At 36.1% G+C, this 25299-nt stretch overlaps 2 long non-coding RNA genes across 2 annotated transcripts; one reads left to right on the top strand and one right to left on the bottom strand.

The window, feature by feature from the left end:
• Positions 1 to 1471: 1471 nt before the first annotated feature.
• On the top strand, positions 1472 to 4137 carry LOC131012904 (uncharacterized). The gene is made up of 2 exons (XR_009097513.1): positions 1472 to 1759; positions 3824 to 4137. It is a non-coding gene; the product is annotated as an uncharacterized LOC131012904 (long non-coding RNA).
• LOC131012902 (uncharacterized) lies at positions 1813 to 2961 on the bottom strand. Its single transcript, XR_009097512.1, has 2 exons — positions 2345 to 2961; positions 1813 to 2041 (listed from the first exon to the last, which is right to left on the bottom strand). It is a non-coding gene; the product is annotated as an uncharacterized LOC131012902 (long non-coding RNA).
• Positions 4138 to 25299: the final 21162 nt, after the last annotated feature.

Here is a 25299-nt window from a genome sequence, read left to right as displayed (position 1 = left end):
CTTGAGGACGATTTACGCCAACGGATCTATTCAAGAGTTCTCCTACAAATAGCGCTCGAGGATCACTTCAACCTTCACCGATTCAACGACATAAGCTGAAGCTCTGCCGAAATTGCTACTCAGCCTAAAGCTTAACCGCCCAAAGCTTGAATCGAAGAAGAGAATTCCAAAGCCAAAATCAGTCACTGCTGATTACATACATTCTCTTAGACCCTAGGCATATATTTGTTTACCCAGAAGCCAAAGGTCAAACTTGCTTCAAAGAACTTGTTCTTTGTAAGTATAGTTGGCACTCGTTTAAACCTCTCCCCCATAAGAGTGTTTGAGTGATTCGGAGTTCAGGAAGGTACTCTGAACTCTGAGTGAAAAGTCTGAGCACGAGGTGTGCTTAGCAGGGAAATCCTACGCGAGGTATGTGGGTGCTGAAGAGGGGTTATCTTCAGTTTACGGTTGTGTGCACCAGGCAAGCACACGGGTACGGTTTGTAGTGCACCAGGCAAGCACTTGCGGAGTGGATTGTTGGTCTGATCAACCAGCCGTGGATGTAGGAAATGGTTTTTCCGAACCACGTAAAAGTCTCTGTGTTATTTACAGCTTTCAGTTTTACATTCATACTTGTGCTATTTCAATTGATAAAACTGAACACTGACTAACAGCAAAGAGAAACCTTAATCCAACAACTTGCTCCACTGAGGCTATTGCGAAACTAAGTTTAATTTCCGCTGCGTATGATATCAATCTGACTGAACTATCCTCTGATAGTAAGGAAGAGCGATATCATCTCTATCTTTGCAAACACGACTGAAGCCCTTATTTGAATCAGTTAAGTTCCAGTAACTTAACTGATAACTCATTACTGAAGAGCTTTCAGTATCAGTCGTCAACCCTGTTGGTCAAAACTGATTTCAGTAAAACATGAGTCTTTGTTTGCGTGTAAAGTTTCGTTTTAATCTCTGACTGAGATCCCTCTGATTGAGGTCAGTAGATAGTCATAAAAATAGCCTATAGGTGTATTCCCCCCCCCCATACACCTATTCGAGACCCCCGGACCTAACAAATGTTAATCATCATCGCTCTCCTCCTCAACGACCTACCCGCCATTGCGAGAGTCATGGCGAAAAATAAGTCCACATTTCCTACATATAATTATATTCGTGCGTAATTGATAAAGTTTTTCATATAATAGGTGCAAAAAAATCGTCCATGTATTTTCATGATCGTAGGTGATATTGTAATCCTACATATATAATAATATTCATACTTACTTGCTAAAGTTGTTCATATGATATGTAACACTCGGCATTTTCACTACAGTATATATATATTATTAATATTATTTTGATTATTTTCTATTATTTTAAAGAAGAAAGAGAGGTCTCAATTTTATGCAAAAAGCTCAATAAATATTATTTGGGCAAGTGATTATATGAATTTTTGAAGTTAAACCCAATATTTTATTATTTGGGCCAAAGGTTATGTAGGTATATGAGAAGAGGCCCAAGTTGAACTCTTTTAAATCAGTAGATTAACCTACTCTTATTAGTGCAATTGTGCAAATTGGATTATTAAAGTAGATTAGCTGCTCAAGCAACACGTGGCTCTACACTCATTACTCAGCTGTTTTCCAAACCGACTTAGAGATAGTATAAGTATTTTCCTTCTCACGATCAGCCATTTTTTTTTACCCTGCAACTCGGTCCAGTTCACCAATCGTCCCCAATAATCTTACACGGCAGTTCAATTCACCTTCGTCAAGCAGGTAGTATTTCTTTATCACAGCTAATTCATTCAATATGTATAGAACAACAGATATAAATAATAGTTACACCTACCCTTAAATCATATACGAAGCAATAATACAATCTCGTTAGCATCTAGAGTATTTTTTTTACAAGAAATTCCAGCGTTACAAGGAGTTAATAACTGAATAAATACAAAAAGAAGAATAGATGAAATTCGAACAGCAACAGTGAGAACTAAGGCAGCCTCGTCGGATTGATAACGCCTCCAGCCGGCAATGTTTATTGGAGAGCACCTATCTCTGTAATCAAGAGTTTTAATTCAGAAAAACCAATTAGAATAGATGGGGAAAAGAATTAGAACAGGGGAAGGGAAGAGGCAACAGCAGCCGCGAGCCACCACGGCAGAGGCGCAACTGGCGGCAGCGACCACCGGCGCTGCCCACGCCACGGCGGTCCGCGGTGGCTGCCGACAACAGAGAGTTTGAGCGAGGGAAAGAGACTGAGACACGAAGAGAGAGAGAGATGGACAGAAGAGAAAGCAGAGCGACATCGGGGGAGATCGAGAGGGTAGCGAGAGAGAAAGAAAGAGAGAGGGGGTTTACCTGAGTCGGAAGTGGCGGTGGTGCGACGGAGACGGCGGCGGCAGTGGCGGAACTCACCGGAGAACGTGAATTGAAAATAGAAATCCCTAGATCTATTTCAACTTGGGGATTTTAGATTCAGGAGAAGAGGTAGGGAACGAAAGGAAGGAGGGGGAAGAAGGGGTGTCGGCTTCGCCGCGCCGCAGGCGACGAGAACCGGCGACGTCCGCCGGCTGTGAGAGTGTGAGAGACGCAGAGAGAGGGAATGAAAGGAGAGAGAAAGCGTGTGAAGAAGAAAAGAAAAATGAGAGAGAGAAAGTGTTTTCCCTTTTAATTAAAGAAAATTCTAGATTTATTTTAGTTTGAATATAGTGATTGGGTTTAAGCTGGTACTTGGGCCTATTAATCTCAATGGACTTAATAATAATAAATTGTGTTGGGCCTGGGAATATATAAGATGATGGAATTAATTTGTTAAGTTGGGCCATTAATTTATTTGATTGGACTCAATAGTATTTTAATTTAAGCTTGATAAACTTAAATGGAGGATTATTAGCTAATAATTAGTTTGATTTATAAAATGGTCTAGACATGTAGAATTATTTAAATTAGTGTGAGCAGAATTATGATTAACGTCAGAGTTACAATTATTGTAGTTTAAGTTTTGGTTTAGATAATATGTTGGTATTTATTGATAAGTTCACCAGGTAGCAATCAGTCATCATTTCATAAGTTCCAATAGAACTATCACCTTAAAACCAACATAAGTATTCTCTAAATAAATTTCATATCATGTTCTCGTTATTTATTAGTCAATATTTATACTGAAGGTCAAATACAAGGGAAAAGAAGTAAAGCAATAGTTCAGAATTACTAGTGTCGTCAGACCACGATCAGGTGGGCTTTCTAAACTCAAAATCTGAAGTGTACATTATTTCATGATGTTTACATGAATAAAGTTATATTAAAGTTATTGACTTGCCAAAACTTTTATGAGCTTGTATGATACCTATCTGGCACCAGAAGTTAATCGAATTCGGATCTTGTTCTATCCAGATGTTAGACAGGATTAGTGTACACAAGGGACTTCGAGCCGATCTAGCATATCGGCCGGCCTAGGACCGTGAGCCGATTTAGCGTATCGGCTGGTCTGGGTCCGTGAGCTGGTTTAGCGTATCGGCCGGTCTAAGACCGTGAGCCGGTTTAGCGTATCGGCCGGTCAGTGACCGTAGAAGGTGGCCACCTTCTCGGCACACAGTTATCATTGCAGATATGGTAGAGTACAAAGAAGCATGTCTGCAGAGGCATATGAAGTTCATGATATATATAGAAGTTTTACAGTTTTGGCGTGCACAAGTTATTTAAATAAAACTCTTGTGTGATGCTTGAGATGGCAAGTTCAATATATAGCTCTAAGAGCAAGCTTTAAAGTTATTTCGGCATGTGACCATTGAGTACCTTTTTAGTACTCAGCCCTGCATATGTTTTCTAAATGTGCAGGTTAAGCTGTGATGCAGATGGATGTCAGCAGAGCAAAGCTTTTGATATATAAGTACTAAATTAGGCTCAGGATTCCATGTCTTCATACATGTAATCCACTTAAGCTATTCCGCTGCAACGCTTAGTGCGTTTTACTTTATTGATGTGTTGCAAAGATTTCAAACTAATAGCTTACAGAATTATGTCACTCGATACTTAGACAACTTGTCGTTGTGTATTGCGAGTTGTTTGCTTTTGAGTTTTAGAAAAGATTGTTTATGATTACCAAATATTTTGGTAAATTATTGTTGAAGCAGATTAGTGATTTTTATTGAGATCTATTTTCTTTTTCAGTTTCTTATTTTGTTTTCAGTCACACTTTTTCCCGACTTAACTATTCACTAGCTTAGGCCGGGCTGTGACATGGTAAGTGCCAAAAATTCGTAGATATAAAATTATAATAGTATGTAATGTGGCAATCCACGGCTGGAATCCCATTTCTTGAGGATTTGATGATTCATTGAAAAAGTGAAATTATTCATACGCAATTTTCGATTAAACTAAACTTGTATATTTCGTTCATACCTCAATTGATTCATATTCATTCAAGGATAAGGTTAAATAAATAGATCATCAGGAGTTTGACAAGGCTGAACATGTATTGAAGTTGAGAGAGCAGATATTAATAGGCCAAAAATAATTATAATCCAACTGCAAAACTCAATAATGTATAAAGAAAATATCGATGTAATGTTAATCATCATCGCTCTCCTCCTCAACGACCTATCCGCAATTGCGTGAGTCATGGCGAACAATAAGTCCATATTTCCTACATAAAATTATATTCGTACGTAATTGATACAGTTGTTCATAGAATAGATGCAAAAAATTCCATTTCTTGAGGATTTGATGGTTCATTGAAAAAATGAAATTATTCATACACAATTTTGATTCACGTGAACTTATATTTGTCGTTCATACATAAAGTGTTTCACATTCATGTAGTTTTAACATAAAAAAATATAGATCATACAAAGCTTGACAAAGGCTGAAAATGTATTGAAGTTCAAATGAATGAGAAGATATGGAATGTTGTGGTGTTTAAACGTATCCCTTACATTGTGGAAAGATATTAATTAACAAAAATGTAATTACATTGTTAACCTTCTTAAATATTTCAGCTGAATCAATTGTGAAATCGCAAAAAAAAAAAAAAAAAAAAAAAAAAAAAAAAAAACTGACCGTGTAAATTAATGAGATCAATGGTTAAGATTGAGTCTTATTTTATAGGCTAAGATTGAGTCTTATTCTAGCGCAACCCTATATAGGATAAATTAGAAATCAAATCTTATGCGGCTGGTTAAAATTTATCAAATCTTCTGCATAAAAAAATTCAAGTTTCATTTTATCTAAAAGCAAATAACCATTGATCTGCAGCACGAGAAATCAGATTTCAGGACAGATCTGCAGCACGAGAATCAGAGATTGAAAGCGGTTCTTTTTTTCGTTTCTCCAATGAAATCTCACTTTTTATTACGATTTTTCACATAATTGTTGTTGTGTTAGTGTTGGGCGATTTGAAATCACGGTGGTTTGCTTGATATTTCTTCTCCTTTTCAAGATTCATGTAGATGTTTTGTGCTTGGATGATTGGGCAGCTACGAAATGAGACTCTTATTTTAAGAGTATGTTGTTGCCTTCTTCAACAAAAGTTGGAAGTTTTGTGTAAATATTTGTAACAATAACATCGTGCAATGAGATTAGTGGCTTGTGAAACTCTTGCTCAATACTTGTTACATATCTTTATGCTTTTTGGTAAGTTCTTGTATGAGAATTCTTCTGTTAGATTGTATTTGTTGCAGAAGATGCAGTGTCTCTTAAAATCAACTTTATGTAGAGGACATGGATAACTTGTCTGAGAATTCTTGTGTTTTAGAGATCTATGAATAACTTCAATTGCTATTTTTTGCAGTTCATTGCTTTTAAGTATTTATTCAACAATTATGATTCATTGTTCATTATAATTTTTGGTTGGTTAATATATTGTTCATTATTATCGAAGATATATTCAGAAAACATTATTTTATTGATATTAAGGTTTTCTGAAAAAAAAATCATAATATTCTTGTTATAAGTAGAGAGAATAAGAGAAGAAGAGAGAATAGCGTAGAAAGCATAGAGAGAATAAATCTGCAGGAGCGTCTCATTATGAGGACTAAATGCCTCTATTTATAGGAGATACAAAGCTAGGGTTAGGGTTTAGGGTTAGGTCATTAAGTAAGGAAATATATATTAAATATATTTACAACACTCCCCCTTAAATGACTAACCCTAAAAATATGCTGTCTCATTAAAACCTTGCTAGGAAAAATTCAATGGAACAAAAACCTAGTCTAAGGAAAAAGAGTACAGCTGCTCCCCCTGAAAATGATCATTGTATATCTTTGAGTCGATGTATGCCGATCTTGTGTATTAGCTTTCTGAAAGTCGATGTTGGTAATGTCTTTGTGCATAAGTCCACCAATTTATCGCTTGATCGAATCTTCATGTATCCTTTGAGTTGCGTGCAATTTGACTTCAAAGAAACTCCTCATTTGATGTTAGAGTCTAGATGTTCATGCCTTGTTAAAAACCTCTCCGTAAAAACCCTATGGGAAAAATTCAGTAGAGGAAAAAAGTACAAGACATATATTTACTCATATATTACACTAGTTGCCTCGTTAAAAACCTTAACTAAGAAAACCTTGTAGGAAAAAACTTAGTAAAGGAAAAAGAGTACAACCATTTGGCCTTCAGGGCCATTGACCTTCAAAGTCTAATTTTCGAAACTATTTAAAAGACCCTGCTCCCCCTCAAGATAACAATCTTGAATGTGTTCAATATAGTTTTCGAAATTAAATAAATTATCAACATCATCCACCAATTTTGAATTTCTATTTCTTTCATAACATAGACCAATTGTAATTTGCTTTGAATATAACCAATAACATGGTTAATATCATTTAAAATTCTCCTTCTTAGAGAAACATTAAATCTTGCTAGCAAGTCAACTTCGAATTGTATATCATGCATGATAAAAGTAGTGCATCAATAGCACACAAGTAAGGAACTTCGGGTCCTAAGTAATTTCGTTGTTTTATTTTGGTCTAGGTGAATGAATGTGATATATTCATATTCATCAAAAACCTTCTTCGGGTAGGTCGATTAAATCGATTAGTTTGAAATACTTTATCGAAAAGATGCTCGATCTACAAGTCAAGACAATACTTAGTTTTAACTAAGTTTTTCAAAACTCATCTTTAGACATAAGTTAACTTCCTCATGTTTTGAGTATTCATATATGTTCTTTCTTCGGGAAGAACTTCCTTAGTTGGTTATGGACTTTCACATATATATTTATGTTTAATGGCCTATATAATAATACAACCATAACGTCCATAAATTTGGTATTTATATCAATGAGTACTGTCATAAAATGTTATATAAATAACAAAACATAATGCCATTCATAACATGAGAATATATTTGGGGGCTCTGCCTCATTGCTTACTTCTATATTTTTAAGTGCTTCTGGCACACTAATATAATTTGTTTTGGATCCAAATAATCTTCAAGTTGAACTAACAATTTGTTGAGGCAAAAGTTGTTGTCGACAACTATAATTTTTTCTATTATACGATTCTCACGTATTCACAAAGTTCATGGCAACTTTAGTAAAACCAAACTTTCACCATTTTTCATAATATTTGGTCTAGTTGTTTCGTAATCCCAATATTACGATAATTTAGTGCACATGCAAAATGTATTGGGATTATCGTCTTCAGGACGATCCTCTTCATGAGGTTTCAGAATTTTTTGAGTTCTTTATTTGATTTTGTAATCCGCGGATATTTTATCTTGGGCACCAATAGATCGTTTACGCTTCTGTCGTCAATAAACATTAAATCAATTTCGTCCTTCAGGGACTTCAATTATTTGTGGTGCAATATGACATATGTATAAGATTTCACTCATGTGGCAGTCAATAATAACTTGTTGAACTTCTAGTTCATTAATGCATGAATCTAACATAATTAAGCCAACGAGAAATTTACGGCATTGTACAATTCATCATTCATATCTCCTCCTAATGCCGAAAAAAGTTTTAAGTTGGATAAATCAAAGTATCAATATATGAATTGATCCTCAATTATTGGCTCTGTATATGTATTTTTCATAAAGTATACATATAATTTTCATAGAGCTATGAGTGCATTTGAATGGTGATAAAATAATTTAGTAGATGGGAAATCCTCTTCAGGAGGTATTTTAATCACACACTAATTATAATGTAGACAGCCCAAATACTCAAGTCTTGAGTTATTTTAAAATCATTTGGGTGTATGAATTTGAAATTTATCTCGACATGACTATATGATAAAATAATGGATCATGTATAATTATTCAATTCTCATTGGAGAATCAATGAAGCTCTTCTGGAGTCCATACAAAAATATTATCAATTTACAATTGTATTATCCATATTCTTAACAAGAGTTCAACAACAATTGAATAGCAATTGCTCTTCAAGAGCTTGTAATATTCATCATGAAAATTAATTGTGCTACTTCGGGAGCAACAATATGAATCAAATAGATAAAACAATGTAATAATTAAATAAAACCCTAAATAATAAGTAAATACCGAAATAAAGCTTAAAATAAAAATTCATTCTTAATATTTTAATATTCTTCCGAAATATAAATTTTTATTTCATGCGTTCATCGGGAACACATTATATTTAATGAAGTGATGTCGTTGTGTTTCATCACAACGATTTATCTTTTATAATAATCTTCAAGATTATTAATAATTGTAACTTTAATATAACATGATATCGTTGTGTGATTTATTTTAATAATCTTCAAGATTATTAAGAATCACAGATTCATTCCACATTGATGAATTGATTAAATAAAGCAATCCTTCGGGGATTGTATTAATAAATCAATTTAAATGTGCTCATCATAAACACATTATATTTAAACTTAAGGGATATCGTTGTGTTTCAACAAAAACTTCAACGATTTATCTTTTAATAATCTTCCGAATTATTAAAAATTGCTAATTTATGTTTCTTCAGGAAACAATATAATAATCAATAAATAAAACAATTAAACAAGCAATTCGTCGAATCTTATTATTTATGCATAATAAAAATTAACATAATATCAGACAATCAATTGACGAATATATATTCAAGAAACAAAGTTTAAAGAAAAAGGGAGAATTCGGACCAATCAAAAGGAAATTAAGATTTAACAAAACTAGTGGATCCAAAAACAAATTGTTAATGCAATATGCCTTCAATTTTATCAATTATACGACAAAACTAGGCATATACTAATGGCAATTATCAGTTTCATATTCTGACATATGATTTGGGATTATCAAACAGAAGGCACAATTCACACAATTCATGAATACTCTCGAATTACTACTAGAGACATCATTATAAAAATTGGATCTTTAATATAATATGCAGCCGCCGTGATTAGAACTAATTCATCACAGACTAATTCACAGATCTAAAATCGTAGATTTAATTAGAAATTGAAGTAATCGAACCATGTTGATTCAAATACGGATTACCTTGTTGGAAAGACATGATTCTTTCCTAGGGCATACCTCCAATATTGACTCAATTGATTAGAAGGAGCACATCTCCAAAATCACTCAATTGGTTAGAGACTCGTGCTGATAACGTGTTATAAGTAGAGAGAATAAGAGAAGAAGAGATGTTGAAAGTAGAGAGAAGAAGAGAAGAAGAGAGAATAGCGTAGAAAGCATAGAGAGAATAAATCTGCAGGAGCGTCTCATTATGAGGACTAAATGCCTCTATTTATAGGAGATACAAAGCTAGGGTTAGGGTTTAGGGTTAGGTCATTAAGTAAGGAAATATATATTAAATATATTTACAACAATTCTCATGTTATTGTAATGATTGATAGGTCGAAATGCAATATTGTGAAAAAAATAAATATTTATGTAAAATCGTTATCATAAATCTTTTAGAATGCACTTCAAAGTTTTTTGAATATTTAAATAGAAAATACTGAATAATGATAGTTGATCTAATATTATAAAATAATATTAAAAATAATTTATTGAACAATGTAATATAAAAAATGTAATTAAACATATTATATTCATGAATAATACTCTCTCCGTCCACGAAAGAACTTCATATCTTTCATTTTTGGGACGTCCACAAAAGAACTTCCTACCTATTTTTGGACTATACCCCACCACTTATAATTCTCTTACTTTTCACTTCTCACAACTCCCAATATTAATTATAGTAACACATTTTCACCACTCCCAATATACTCAACTACCTTTTATCTACCCTCAATACATTCAACAATATTTTTTCTTAAAACTCGTGTCACTCCCTCCTAGGAAGTTCTTTCATGGACGGAGGGAGTATTACTTTATTCAAAATAACATTTTCCTTATTCACAATTTATGAATAATAGATATATTATACATATGAATATATTCAGCAAACTATTTTAATTATTAGGGTTATTAACCTGTAAATACATGAACTTTTTGTATTTTCTCAAATTTAACATGACCTTTTTTTTCAGCCCAAAAATACATGAACTTAGCACCTTTTCTGATTTTTGACACCGATAAAGAATTCGGCGACTTACTACTGTGACGTATAATTTACTGCTTACATGGCTCATTATTTTGCTGATGTGGCAAAATTTGCTGGCAATTTAAAAAAAATCATGAACATTGTTTATTATTATTAATTTGTTGTCTTCAATTCCTAAACTGACCCATTGGTGTAAATGTAATTACATTTATTTCCAAACAAAATCCTATTTGTTTTCTTCCCAAACACAAGATTAGGGCTCGCAGACACCATTTTCCTCTCCATCTGTCTCATTTCCGATTTTCTTCTCCATCAAATCCTGAGAAAAGCAGACCTAGACAGTCTCCCAGATACCTCGATGAGAATGACGTCCCTTGTCGTAGCACTCCTCTGCGGCCCTCATCACCTCCGTCGAATTCTGCTGCGCCACCTCCCTCATTCTAGAAACCTTCTCTAACGAGAGCGCTGCTTCCCCGGGCAGGAAATGGAGATTTCGGCGACTCTCACTGGAACGGCCTCGATCTGAATGGTTGTCTCTCTATGATGAGGTTGATACTCATCTCAATGGATGTCAAGAAACAGAAGAAGGATAAATTTAAGAAGGATGAATTTGAATAATGCTTTACTAAGCTTTCAATTAAACTAAACAAATGGGTTTGGGTTGATTAGTCGCCATTTGTTGGGGATTGGGTTTGCGCAATTTGTGTTTGGGAAGAAAACAAATCTGATTTTGTTTGGGAATAAATGGAATTAGATTTAAACTACAGGGTATAACCTCGTTTTTGGGAATTGAAGGCAACAAATTAATAATAGTAATAAAGAATGTTCATGATTTTTTTTAAATTGCCAGTTAATTTTTCCACATCAGCAAAATAATGAGCCATGTAAGCAGTAAATTACACGTCACAGTAGTAAGTCGCCGGATTATTTATCGGTGTCAAAAATCAGAAAAAGGTGCTAAGTTCATGTATTTATGGGCTGAAAAAAAAAAGTCATGTTAAATTTCATAAAATAAAAAAGTTCGTGTATTTACAGGCTAATAACCCTAATTATTAGCATAAATATGAGTTTTATTTGGTACATCTTGTAGAATATTCGAATACGATGCATTCATAGATAATCCTACTTTATACAACAAAATATTTTACTTATTTACAATTTATGAGTATCATATTCAATTCAACAAACTAATTTCCATATTTGCAAAAATATGATTCTTATATGGTTACATCTTGAACAATATCCATATAAAATATAACTATTGTTAATCATACAAATGAATAAAATTAGTTTATACAGATTTTGAAATAATAATATAGTTTATTATGTGTATTAATTATTAACATGAAGCTTTTCGAATAAACGTCATAAAATTATGAATATTCTAGTAAATAAGTCTGAATATTGATATCTAATTGAGAATTGTAAAAATAATTAACATAAACTTTTCGAATAACGTAAAAAAATTATAAATATCTAAATAAAATATTCAAATTTTTCTTGCTGACAAATACATTCATTCCATTTAACAAACAATTTCTGAAATACAAAAAGAATTATACATCCATCTTTTATCTTTTTTTAAATAATTCAATTTTTCATTTTATATTTATATTTATATTTGTATTTTTATTTTTATTTTTTTTTCATTTTCATTTTTTAACTTATACTTTTGGCCTTCTATAATATCAATTTTTATTATTGTGAATTCTTCTTTATTTTTTTTAATATTTAGCTCAAATATATTCAGTTAAAACTATTTTTTTTAAATTATATTTATAAATATGATAATTGAATTTGTATCAATTCTATATAAATATAAAAATATAAAAATATTTTCTATGCATAGCATGAGTTACAAATACTAGTAATTTAAAATCTCACTCAAACTGCAACTATTGAAGTGGAGTAATTAACAATGAACTAATCTACCGTTAATCTAAAAATACAAAGGAAAACTAAAGTGCATAAAAAGATTGTAGCAGAAAAATAAAGTTCATAGAAATTGTAGCATGGAAAAATTGTAGCAGAAAAGTTTAATAAAAAAAAGGAAAAATATGCTAAGAGATCATCCCTAAGAAATCTTCTAAATTTAACATAATCAGGCCTAACATAATTATAGGAAAAACGGTTTGAATGAAAACAAAATTACAAAGATATCCTTACATAAAAAAAACGCATAGCTTAACTAATGAGATACAGGAACCGTCCGATTGATTAAATAAACGACTACTGTTGTAAATATACATAAAATATATATTTCTCTATTAAATGACTTAACCTTAAACCCTAAACCCTAGCTTTGTATTTCCTATAAATAGAGGCATTTAGTCCTCATAATAATAGGTTTCTGCAGATTTATTCTCTTTATCTCTCTACGCTATTCCCTCTTCTTCTCATCTTCTCTCTACTTTCAACACGTTATCAGCACGAGCCTCTAGTCATGAGTGTCTAATTGATTTAGATTGGAGGTGTGCCCTAGGAAAGAATCATGTCTTTCCAACAAGGTAATTCGTATTTGAATCACCATGGTTCGATTGCTTCAATCTCTTATTAAATCTATCATTCTAGATATATGAATCAGTTTTGTGAATCAGTTTCAATTCGCTCTTGCTCTGAAGAAGATAATTGGTATTCCATTAAATTAAACTCAATTGATTTCTATTATTGTTTATTTGTTTGCCGTTACATTTTTTCTAATGAAGATAATATACCATCGATTTATGTTCAATTGCCTTTCATGTTTGAATTATCTTATGTTGGAGTTAATTTGCTAATTAACTATCAATTGTTATATTAATGTATGATTATTGGTGCATTGTTTCGATTGCAAATAGAATTCATTTTGCATATATATTAACCAATGAAGATCTTGAATAGATAGTTAAATCTGAATCGCTCATTTTAATATCAATTATTTGACAATATTTGGATTGCTTGTCATATGTTGATTGTTTGTAATGTTTCCCTTAATTTTAAATATAATGTGCTCCCAATGAACACATTTGAATTGATTTATTAATACAATTCCCAAAGGATTACTTTATTTATTTAATTCATCATCGTGGAATGAATTTATGATTCTTAATAATCTTAAAGATTGTTAAAAATAAATCGTTGAAATTCTCGATAAAAACACAACGATATCTCTTCATATTAAATATGAAATATAATGTGTTCCCGATGAACATGTGAGATAAAATTAATATTCCGGAAGAATATTAAAATATTGAGATTGAATTTTTATTTTATGCTTTATTTTGGTATTTCCTTATTATTTAGTAGTATTTAATTTATTATTAAATTGCTTTACTTTATATTGAATTAATATTGATCCTCCCGAAGTAGCACAATTAATATTCCTGAAGAATATTACATGTTCTTGAAGAACAATTTATATTTTAGGTGATATATGTTTATTCTTGATGAAAAACAACATATACACATAATTTAAATATTACAAGCTCTTAAAGAGCAATTGATCTTCTCAATTCAATTGTTTTTGAACTATTAATTGAGAATATGAGTTATACAATTAAAAATTGATAACATTTTTGTATGGGCTCCGGAAGAGCTTCATTGATTTTCCCATGAGAATTGAATAATTATACATGATCTATTATTTTTAACACATAATCATGTCAAGATGAATTTCAAATTCATACACCCAAATGATTTAAAAATAACTCAAGACTTGAGTATTTGGGTTGTCTACATTACAATTAGTGCGTGATTAAAATACCTCCCGAAGAGGATTTCCCATCTACTAAATTCTTTTATCACCATTCAAATGCACTCATAGCTCTATGAAAATTATATGTATACTTTGTGAAAAATACATATACAGAGCCAATAATTGAGGATCAATTCATATGTGATGCTTTGATTTATCCAACTTAAAACTTTTTTTTCGGCATTAGGGGGGAGATATGAATGATGAATTGTACAATACCGTAAATTTCTCGTTGGATTAATTATGTTAGATTCATGCATTAATGAACTATAAGTCAACAAGTTATTATTGACTGCCACCTGAGTGAAATCTTATACATATGTCATATTGCACCACAAATAATTGAAGTCCCTGAAGGACGAAATTGATTTAATTCTTATTGACGCCAGAAGCGTAAACGACCTATTGGTGCCCAAGATAAAATATCCGCGGATTACAAAATCAAATAAAGAACTCAAATAATTCCGAAACCTCATGAAGAGGACCGTCCTGAAGACGATAATCCCAATACATTTTGCACGTGCACTAAATTATCGTAATATTGGGATTACGAAACAACTAGACCAAATATTATGGAAAATGGTGAAAGTTTGGATTTTACTAAAGTTGCCATGAACTTTGTGAATACGTGAGAATCGTATAATAGAAAAAAATTATAGTTGTCGACAACAACTTTTGCCTCAACAAATTGTTGGTTCAACTTGAAGTTATTTGGATCCAAAACAAATTATATTAGTGTGCCAGAAGCACTTAAAAATATAGAAGTAAGCAATGAGGCAGAGCTGAACTCGCTAAATGAAAACAATTAAGCGAGCTTAGTAGTTCAAGGGATTGAGATTCCCAATTATATTCTCATGTTATGAATGGCATTATGTCGTTATTTATATAACATTTTATGGCAATACTCATTGATATAAATACCAAATTTATGGACGTTATAGTTGTATTATTATATAAGGCCATTAAACATAAATATATATGTGAAAGTCCATAACCAACTAAGGAAGTTCTTCACGAAGAAAGAACATATATGAATACTCAAAACATGAGGAAGTTAACTCATGTCTAAAGATGAGTTTTGAAAAACTTAGTTAAAACTAAGTATTGTCTCGACTTGTAGATCGAGCATCTTTTCGATAAAGTATTTCAAACTAATCGATTTGTATTTTATATGAATTAATCGACCTACCCGAAGAAGGCTTTGATGAATATGATTATATCACATTCATTCACCTAGACCAAAAGAAAATAACGAAATTAGTTAGGACCCGAAGTTCCTTACTTGTGTGCTATTGAAGCACTATTTTTATCATGCATGATATATATTACAATTCAAAGTTAACTTGCTAGCAAGATTTAATGTTTCTCTAAGAAGGAGAATTTTAAATGATATTAACCATGTTATTGGTTATATTCAAAGCAAATTACAATTGGTCTATGGTATGAAAGAAATCGAAATTCAAAATTGGTGGATGATGTTGATATTTTATTTAATTTCGAAAACTATATTGAACACATTCAAGACTGTTATCTTGACGGGGAGCATGATCTTTTAAATAGTTTCAAAAATTAGACTTTGAAGGTCAATGGCCAATGGTTGTACTCTTTTTCCCTTACTAAGTTTTTTTCCTACGATGTTTTCTTAGTTAAGGTTTTTAACGAGGCAACAACTGAAATATATGAGTAAATATATGTCTTGTATTTTTTTTCCTCTACCGAATTTTTCCCATAGGGTTTTTACGGAGAGGTTTTTAACAAGGCATGAACATCTACACTCTAACATCAAATGAGGAGTTTCTTTGAAGTCAAATTGCACGCAACTCAAAGGATGCATGAAGATTCAATCAATCGATAAATTGGTGGATGTTAGGTCTGGGGGGGTCTCGAATAGGTGTATGGGGGGGGGGGAATACACCTATAGGCTATTTTTGATCTATCTACCAACCTCAATCAGAGGGATCTCAGTCAGAGATAGAAAAGAAACTTTACAAGCAAACCAGACACCTGTTTAACCGAAATTAGTTTTGACCAACGGGGTTGACGACTGATACTGAAAGCTCTTCAGTAAAGAGTTATCAGTTAAGTCACAAGAACTTAACTGATCCACGTAAGGGCTTCAGTCGTGTTTGCAAAGATAGAGGTGATATCTCTCTTCCTTACTATCAGAGGATAGTTCAGTCAGATTGATATCACACGCAGCGGAAATTAAACTTAGTTTTGAATAGCCTCGGTGGAGCAGATAGTTGGATTAAGGTTTCTCTAGCAGTTAGTCAGTGTTCAGTTTTATCAATAGAAATAGCACAGTTAAGAATGTAAAACTGAAAGCTGTAAATAACACAGAGACTTTTACGTGGTTCAAAAAAACTCTTTCCTACATCCTCGGCTGGTTGATCAGACCAACAATTCACTCCGCAAGTGCTTGCCTGGTGCACTGCAAACCGTGAACTGAAGATAAACTCTCTTCAGCACCTACACACCTCGCGTAGGATTTCTCCACCTACACACCTCGCGTAGGATTTCAGCACCTACACAACTCGCATAGGATTTCCCTGCTAAGCACACCTCGTGCTCAGACTTCTCTTTCAGAGTTCAGAGTACCTTCCTGAATCTCCAAGTCACTCAAACACTCTTATGGGGGAGAGGTTTAAACGAGTGCCAACTATACTTACAAAGAACAAGTTCTTTAAAGCAAGTTTGACCTTTGGCTTCTGGGTACACAGAATATATGCCTAGGGTCTAAGAGAATGTATGTAATTAGTAGTGACTGATTTTGGCTTTGTAATTCTCTTCTTCGATTCAAGCTTTGAGCGTTTAAGCTTTTAGGCTGAGTAGCTATTTCGGCAGAGCTTCAGCTTATGTTGTTGAATCGGTGAAGATTGAAGTGATCCTCGAGCGCTATTTGTAGGAGAACTCTTGAATAGATCCGTTGGCGTAAATCGTCTTCAAGATTTCTTCCATTGGAGAGCAATTCGAATTTGGGCTGAGGCTTCAATCTTCGAGGTTCCTTGTCTGTGTGGAAACGGCTCTCTTTGAATGACAGGAGATGTGACATCTCTGAAAAGTAACCACCAGATAGGAATGACCTCTGCAGAGATAAGATATTGAGATATCTCTGCATTTAATGCGGCTGTACTTTGAGCGTACGTGGCTTCCTCTGAACGTTGGAAGATCAGTTCTAGGAGGAATGTTCCAACTGATACTTGACTTTAGTATCAGTCTATGGCGCGCTTTAAATAATCAGTCTTCAACTGATTCTTCAACTGATACTTCAGTTGGTAACTCCAGTCTTCAGTCTTCAGTCTTCGATACCGCAACTAAACTAGAAACGAACTCTAACACTTGAGTTCAAAACGATTCTAGTCTATTACATTTAGGTCCTATGAATTTTGGTATTATCAAAACAAGGGTTAGGATATTCCACAAGGTTCCCAACAATTTTCCCCTTTTTGATGATGCCAAATCCACACAGCAGTTCTAGACAATAAAAAGACTGAGCTCTCAGTACAAGTTCTAGACGAGGGGTGAAAACAGTTCCCCCTTAACAATAGAACCTAAACAACTTGTACTTAGGGCAAGAACGAAAACAGTTCTAAAAACAGAACTTAAAGAAGATAGAAAAACCATAAATCAGAGCCTGGACAAAGAGTTATTGTCTTCAGGGTGAGATCAATAAGAAGTTCATTTCATTAAAAGGACTGATAAGCCATCAGTCGAGGTACAGAGAGACTTACATTGGAGTAAGAAGAAAAACAAAAAAAATCATGGATAAACCATGGACTCCAGCAGTCTGCTTGGCTGCGCCTTGAACTTCTTGATCTTCATCTTCTGTCTTCATGCATTCAATGTTCCTAAGCTTGTTCCACTCTCACTTGTTTTCCATTGAATTGGGGTCTTATCCTTTGGTTAATCTTCCTCATGATCATCGGATGAAAGGATGATCATGTTGCTTGACCGACTTAAGTTCATAAGATTGTGCATCTTTCCTCCTTTTTGGCAACATCAAAAAGAAGGACGAACCTAAGAAGGAAGCTAAGACCATGCGAAGGTAACTTCGCAGGAGGAAGATATTGGGGTCATGGGGGATGAAGAAGGCGAAGGCTTAGAAGGAGGTTAGGAAGAAGAAACAGATGACGAGGAAAAAGAAGAGAAGCAGAGGTTTTGAGAGATGAGGGGTTGTCAAAGCAGAGGAGATTGTGAGGGTCTCCCTGTTGACATAGCGCCGGTTGACAATGAGTTCCAGCTCATTGTTGTTGCTCCGCATCGGTTCTCCACAAAGAGCAAGAAGCTTTTTGGTGAAGACGATGAAGTCTGTCCTTTTTCAGACAGGTACTACAAACCAATGCACCGGGCATGAGGATAGAAGACACTCGCTTCGCTGGATACAAGTGAGGGTAGAGCAAACTTTGACGTCGGAGAGACGTTGTGATCCAGTGGAAGGGTCCGGTGAAGACCAAGACTATGAGTGTCATTCTTCCACTCCATGACTTTGCAGTCATAGATTTCTCCTTTAGTCGGAACAAATTTTCTCTGCAACTTAAAAAGAAAATTGAAGCTTTTTCTCACAGTGAAGGCTGTGGAGAGTTGTTAGTTGATGCAGAAAAATCGTGAAGACAACATGGTGTATAAATAGACAAGATGTGAACCATGTAGAAGATGAAAAGGTTTTTCGAAAACTGTGCCTAAAATGCAATTGAAGAAAAATTTCGCGTCCGCCGTCACTGCGAGGGACTTTGAAAAGCATCATTACATATGTCATGTCAATGAGCGTTTCTAGAAATTTTATTGCAAGGCAAAAAGGTTGGAAGGATTTTTGGCAAAAAGATCAGGACAAGTTCAATCAAAACAGATTTTGTCTTTATAAAAATCTTGTCCTTTTCGGATATTCCATTTTCCAACAATTCCAACAATCAGTTAAAGTTTTTGAAAGAAACTGATCAGTCAGAGAAAAGGTTTTGAGCTAAACACTTAAAGCTCTAAACTGAAATAACTGATTTTTGAAAAGGTAAGCATTTAAAATACTTACTGATCAACTGAACATAGTAGTCAGTTGATACCACGTGATCCTGGTTGAATCATCAGGATGTCTTCTTCTTCAGATGAGCATTTGGACTTCATTGCTGTCGGCGATCGTAGAAGTAGCAGTTGGTTGACCACCAGTCAGCAAGACTGTTTGAGAAACTCTTCAAACACAGCATCACTCTTCAGGGTTGATGAGGCCGATCTTCGCACATAGATCATTGAACCTCTCTTCTGGAAGAGCCTTGGTCAGCAGGTCCGCTCTCTGAATGGCAGTGGGAATCCATTCCACAGAGATATTCTTCTTTTCGACATGATCACGAATGAAGTGATGTCGAATCTCAATGTGTTTGACTCTGGTGTGATGAACTGGATTCTGGGAGATTGCAATAGCACTGGAGTTGTCGCAATAGATAGGAACTTCCTTTTCCTCGATCCCATAGTCCTTTAGTTGATGGACTAACCACAGGATTTGTGAGCAGCAGCTTCCGGCAGCAACATATTCAGCTTCAGTTGTAGAGGTGGCGACTGAAGTCTGCTTCTTTGAAAACCAAGAGATGAGCTTGTTGCCTAGGAATTGACAAGTTCCGGAGGTTGACTTGCGATCAAGCTTGCATCCACCGAAGTCGGAGTCTGAAAATCCGGTGAGCTTGATGTCGTCGTCTGCTGGGTACCACAATCCTAAATTGGGTGTGCCCTTGAGATATCTCAGAATTCGCTTAGCTGCATCCAAATGAGCTTCCTTAGGATCTGATTGATATCTTGCACAAACCCCGACTGCAAATGCGATATTTGGTCTGCTCGCAGTCAAATACAGCAAAGATCCAATGATTTCTCTGTACTTCTTCGAAGAGACAGAGCTTCCTTCTGAACCTGGATCAACTTTCCAGTTTGTGTTCATTGGGATCTTGACTGATTTCATGTGCTGAATACCGAACTTAGCTATCAGCTCCTTGGCATACTTGGACTGGCTGATCAGTATTCCTTCTTTGGTCTGCTTGACTTGCAATCCGAGAAAGAAATTCATTTCTCCCATCATGGACATTTGGAATTTGTTCGTCATGATGTCAGCAAACTTATTGCACATGCGTTCGGATTTGGATCCGAAGATTATGTCATCGACATAAACTTGAACAAGCAAGAGATCTTCTCCTTCTTTGAGAGTGAACAAGGTTCTGTCCACAGATCCCTTTTTGAAGCCTTGTTCAATCAGATACTCAGAGAGAGTGTCATACCACGCTCTTGGTGCTTGCTTCAACCCATAGAGCTCTTTCTTCAGCTTGTATACTTTTTCTGGTCCAGCAACCTCAAATCCAGGAGGTTGTTCTACATAGACTTCATCTGTGAGCACTCCATTAAGAAATGCACACTTGACATCCATTTGGTGTACCTTGAAACCTTTGTGAGCTGCGAAGGCTAAGAAGAGTCTGACTGCTTCCAATCTGGCAACTGGGGCGAATGTCTCGTCGTAGTCGATTCCTTCTTCTTGACTGTATCCTTTAGCCACAAGCCTTGCTTTGTTTCTCACAACGTTTCCTTCTTTGTCTTCCTTGTTCTTGAAAATCCATTTCAAGCCAATCACCTTTGCATCGTCTGGTCGATCCACAAGCTCCCAAACTGAATTCCGATTGAATTCATTGAGTTCCTCTAGCATTGCGATGACCCATTCAGCGGACTTCAGAGCTTCTTCAATATCCTTGGGCTCTGTAGTTGATAAGAAACAGCTGAAATTCTTATATTCGTTGATGCAGTTCTGGTTGATGTCGAAGACGAGGTTACACATTGATCTCCGAGTCTTGACGCCATCTGATGGTTCTCCAATGATGTTCTCCTTAGAGTGGAGTTCAAACCATCTTCGATACTTCTTGATCTCTTCAGGGGATGGTGGAGCTTCTTCGGTCAGGATAGCTCTGGGATGTTGAGCACTTTCTGGAGCAGGGGTGAGTTGAGCTGGGGCGGCTTCTGCGCGTTCAACTTGAACTTCAGCAACTGGAGTTCCCCCTTGACTGATGCCATTTGTATTGGCTCCAGTCTGGACTTCAGACCGTTGGTTGATTTTCTGATATTGAAGCATCTCAGCATCTTCATCTTTGCCAGGTCCCCACACCAAGACAATAGAGGGCTCGACAGTGTGGATTTCAGCTTTGGAACCTTCCGTGATCTGAACACCCTTTCAGCATCTTGTTCCCTGAAACCATCTGTAGACTCATCAAAGATCACATGAGGTGTTTCTTCTACACAAAGAGTTTGAGTATTGAACACTCGATAGGCTTTGCTTGAACGTTCTGTTCCAGAGTATCCAAGGAAAATTCCTGGATCAGCCTTACTATCAAAGGTGTTCAACCTCTTCTTATCATTGTTGTGTATGAAACACTTAGAACCGAAAGCATGGAAGTAGGCAATCGATGGCTTTCTGTTCTTCCATAACTCGTATGGAGTTCTTCCATGTCTCTGAGTGAGGAAGGAGCGATTCTGCGTGTAGCATGCGTTGTTGACTGCTTCGGCCCAAAACTTTAAGGGGAGTTTTAACTCGGCTAGCATCGTCCTGGCTGCTTCCTTTAGAGACCGGTTTCTTCTTTCTGCAACTCCATTCTGCTGTGGAGTTCTTGCTGCAGAAGTTTGATGACTGATTCCTTGTTCATCACAATACTCACGAATGACAGTATTGAGGAACTCAGTCCCACGATCTGATCTGATGCTGATGATGTTGATTTCCTTTTCAACGCTCAGTCTTCTCAGCAACTTTGGCAGTTCCTCCAGTGTCTCCTTCTTTTTGAAGAGAAAGATTACCCAAGTATATCGTGAATAATCATCCACAACTACCAAGGTGTACTTCCTACCGTTGTAGCTTCCTGGAGTGATCGGGCCAAACAGATCCATGTGAAGTAGATGCAGAATCCTTCCAGAGGAGTGTCCTGTCTTTGACTTGAATGACGTCCGCGTCTGCTTTCCTCTGAGGCATGCTTCACATTCTTGCTTCTTCTGGAATACAATAGAAGGAAGACCTTCTACCAGTTGATGTTTAGCAAGTTTGTTGATCGTCTTGAAGTTGAGATGGTTGAGTCTCTTGTGCCATAGCCAATTGAGCTCCGAGCTGCTCTTGCTGATGAGGCACGTTTCTGGTGGGCTGTCTTCCCAAGAAACGACGTAGAGACTCCCTTGTCTGAATCCCTTCAGAACTACCTTCTTCTGATTGTTTCTAACAGTGAATTCATCCTTTTTAATTTTCACTGTGAAACCACTGTCACAAAATTGACTCACAGACAACAGATTATGTTTAAGACCAGAAACAAAGCTAACATTACTGATACTGGCGTTACCCATGTTGAGCACACCGTAGCCTTTTATTTCTCCAATCGAGTTGTCTCCGAATGCAACTTTGGATCCAGCTTTCTCAACATACTGGGATAGAAATTCTTTGTAGCCCGTCATATGCTTCGAACAGCCACTGTCCAGATACCACGTTCTGATTGAAGCTTTGGCCTCTTCCTTCTTTTTATGTTTCCTGACATTGACCTGCAAGGAAGAGTTGCTTCAGGCACCCAATCAAACTTTGGGTCCTTCAATGTTAGTTCGAGTTCCCTTTGGAACCCAAATTTGCTTCAGAATTGGTCTGGCTGATCTTTTGCGCATTGTTGGATGTCTGATCGATGTCGTTGGCGCTTCAGGTGGCACGTGAGCATTCTTCTGTTGAGAAATCCTTTTGAAGGCCTCACTCTTGTAGCAGTTCTGTCTGACGAGTGGTTGAGGTCTTCTTTGCTCGGCAAAATATCTTCCTTGAGATACTTTATTCTTTGCAGACTTATGGACATTTGTCTGACGTCCAGTGGCTTGTTGTCGAGGAATTGGCATGGCTCGACTGGACTCAGCATTGCTTGATCTCCATGGATGTTGTTCCTTCTGAAACTGAACTGAGGATGTCAGTTTCTGACTGATGTGGCCTTTCTTCCCCCTGGATTGATGAGGAAGATTCTTCTTGGCCCCTGATGTTCCTTCCCGGATCTTTGACTGAAATCTGCTTTCCAGCCTTTTCAATAAGATGATCTGGTTGGGAGCCTCCTTAGCTCGTCTGTAGCTTCTTGGAGGTGGAACATTTGATCTGGCCATCAGTCTGCGCTTGTGAACTTCATCCATATCATGATCTCTTGATACTTCTAGGATTGTGATTTCAGAAGGATCATTCTTAGAGATGATCATGATATCCTTTCCTTTGGCAACTGCAACCTTTCCTCCGATGCTGTTGACCAGTCTTTTCGATGGAAAGTTGCTCATCATGGGAGACTGCATCATGCAGCTCTTGACTGTTTCTTCCAGCTTGTGATTGAGCCTCTTGATTTCATGAGATGCTCTTTCACATTTTGAGTTGGAGACTCTGAGCTCTTCTTCCAGTCGGCTGTTCTCCATGATTAGTTGATCAAGACAAGTTTCATCCGGAAAGTAGATGATTGTCTGATGTTTAGCTCGTTCATCATTGATCTCCTTGTCCATTTTCTGATTCTGCTTGAGGAGATCTTCGAACATTTTCCTCAGCTGACAGTGATCAGTCAGGAGCTGATCAAACTCGTCAGTTTCAACGGATGAGCTATCTCCAGATTCTGAGTGGTCTCCTGAAAGCATCAGGAAGTTATCAGTATATGGAGTTTTTGTGAGAGATTTTACCTCTGGGCCATTCATTCCATTGTCGTAGCTGTTGTCGGCTACACTTTCTGATTCGTTGGCCATCAGGGCTCGGCTCTCATCATCTGAGCTGGAACTGTCGTAGTCGAATGATTCTGATGTGTCGTTGGAAGAATCAGCATCATCAGCAACCATCGCTTTCTTCTTCGAAGATCTACGATCTTTCTTCGCTTTCAGTTCCCTGCGCTCAGCTGGAGTCAATTCAGGGCATTCATTTTGAAAGTGCCCTTTCTTTCTACATCCAAAGCATTCCAATTCTTTGATGTCGTAAGCGGCTGACTTCCTTTCTCCGCTTCGATCTGTGGAATGTCTGGAGTCCCATTCTCGTTCTTTTCCCTTGTAGTGCTGCTTGTGGAACCTTCTGTACTTCCGAAACTTGGACTCCATCTTGTTGAATCTGTCAGTCAATAGGGCATATTGACTGAAGAAGTCCTCAGGGTTGAGTTCCGTTGGCTCCTTGATCTGCTTCTTGCCTTCTCTGATCGAGGCCTTCAGTGCAACTCCTCTTGAGGTTGATGGACCATCTTCGTCTGATCCTCCAGCCTTCTTGTTCCCAAGATTTCTCATGAGGTCGAACTCATTTGCCATGAGATCTGAGAAAAGCTTGTTTGTCGGGAGCTGACTGAATCCTGGCTTATGCTGATGAGCGACTGAGTAGATCTGCCATTCTCCTCGTGGCAGTGCTCGAAGAATCTTCAGGTTGATTTCTCGTTGAGTGTATTTGTCTTTGGAAATGGATTGAACTTCATTCAATATAAGATTGAATCTTTGTTCCATTTCATCGACAGATTCATTCTTGAGCATGAGGAAGGAGTCGAATTTCTGGCAAGCTATGGATAGCTTATTCTCCTTGATTTCCTCAGAACCTACGCACATTCTTTCCAGAATGTCCCACATCTCCTTTGCTGTTCTACACTTGATGATCTTCATGACATGCTTGTCGGGAACGGTGCCGGAGATGATGCTTTTGGCGAGGTTGTCTAACTCATCTTGCTTCCTTTCTTCTGTGGTGAAGTCTGCCTTTGACTTGGGCTGGTCCTCATCGTAAGGTTCCTGATGGATGTCATTAGGAACTCTTTTTACAGTTTCGGTGATGATGATCGGACCGCTGGTAATGACTTCCCACATTCTGCAATGTTGGGCGGTGAGGAAGCTTTCAAGCCGAAACTTCCATATGTCGTATTTTTCAATACTAAACATAGGTAGAGAAGATAATCTGTTGTGGTTAGTCTCCATCAAAAAGAGAGAACATATAACAGCAGATAGAGCAAATAGCAAGCACAAGAATAAGAAAGAGTAAAACTTCTTCGAGACCTTTAAGAGAGGATCTAGTTCAAGTAGGAACTAGTCAGAGACAGATAGTTCTTGCGAACAACCTGCTCTGATACCAATTGTTAGGTCCGGGGGGGTCTCGAATAGGTGTAT

The sequence above is a fragment of the Salvia miltiorrhiza genome, chromosome 2, assembly GCF_028751815.1.
Source record: "Salvia miltiorrhiza cultivar Shanhuang (shh) chromosome 2, IMPLAD_Smil_shh, whole genome shotgun sequence".
Classification (NCBI taxonomy): domain Eukaryota; kingdom Viridiplantae; phylum Streptophyta; class Magnoliopsida; order Lamiales; family Lamiaceae; genus Salvia; species Salvia miltiorrhiza.
Note: the sequence above shows the minus strand (reverse complement) of the source record. Positions and strands in the feature narration are given on the sequence as shown.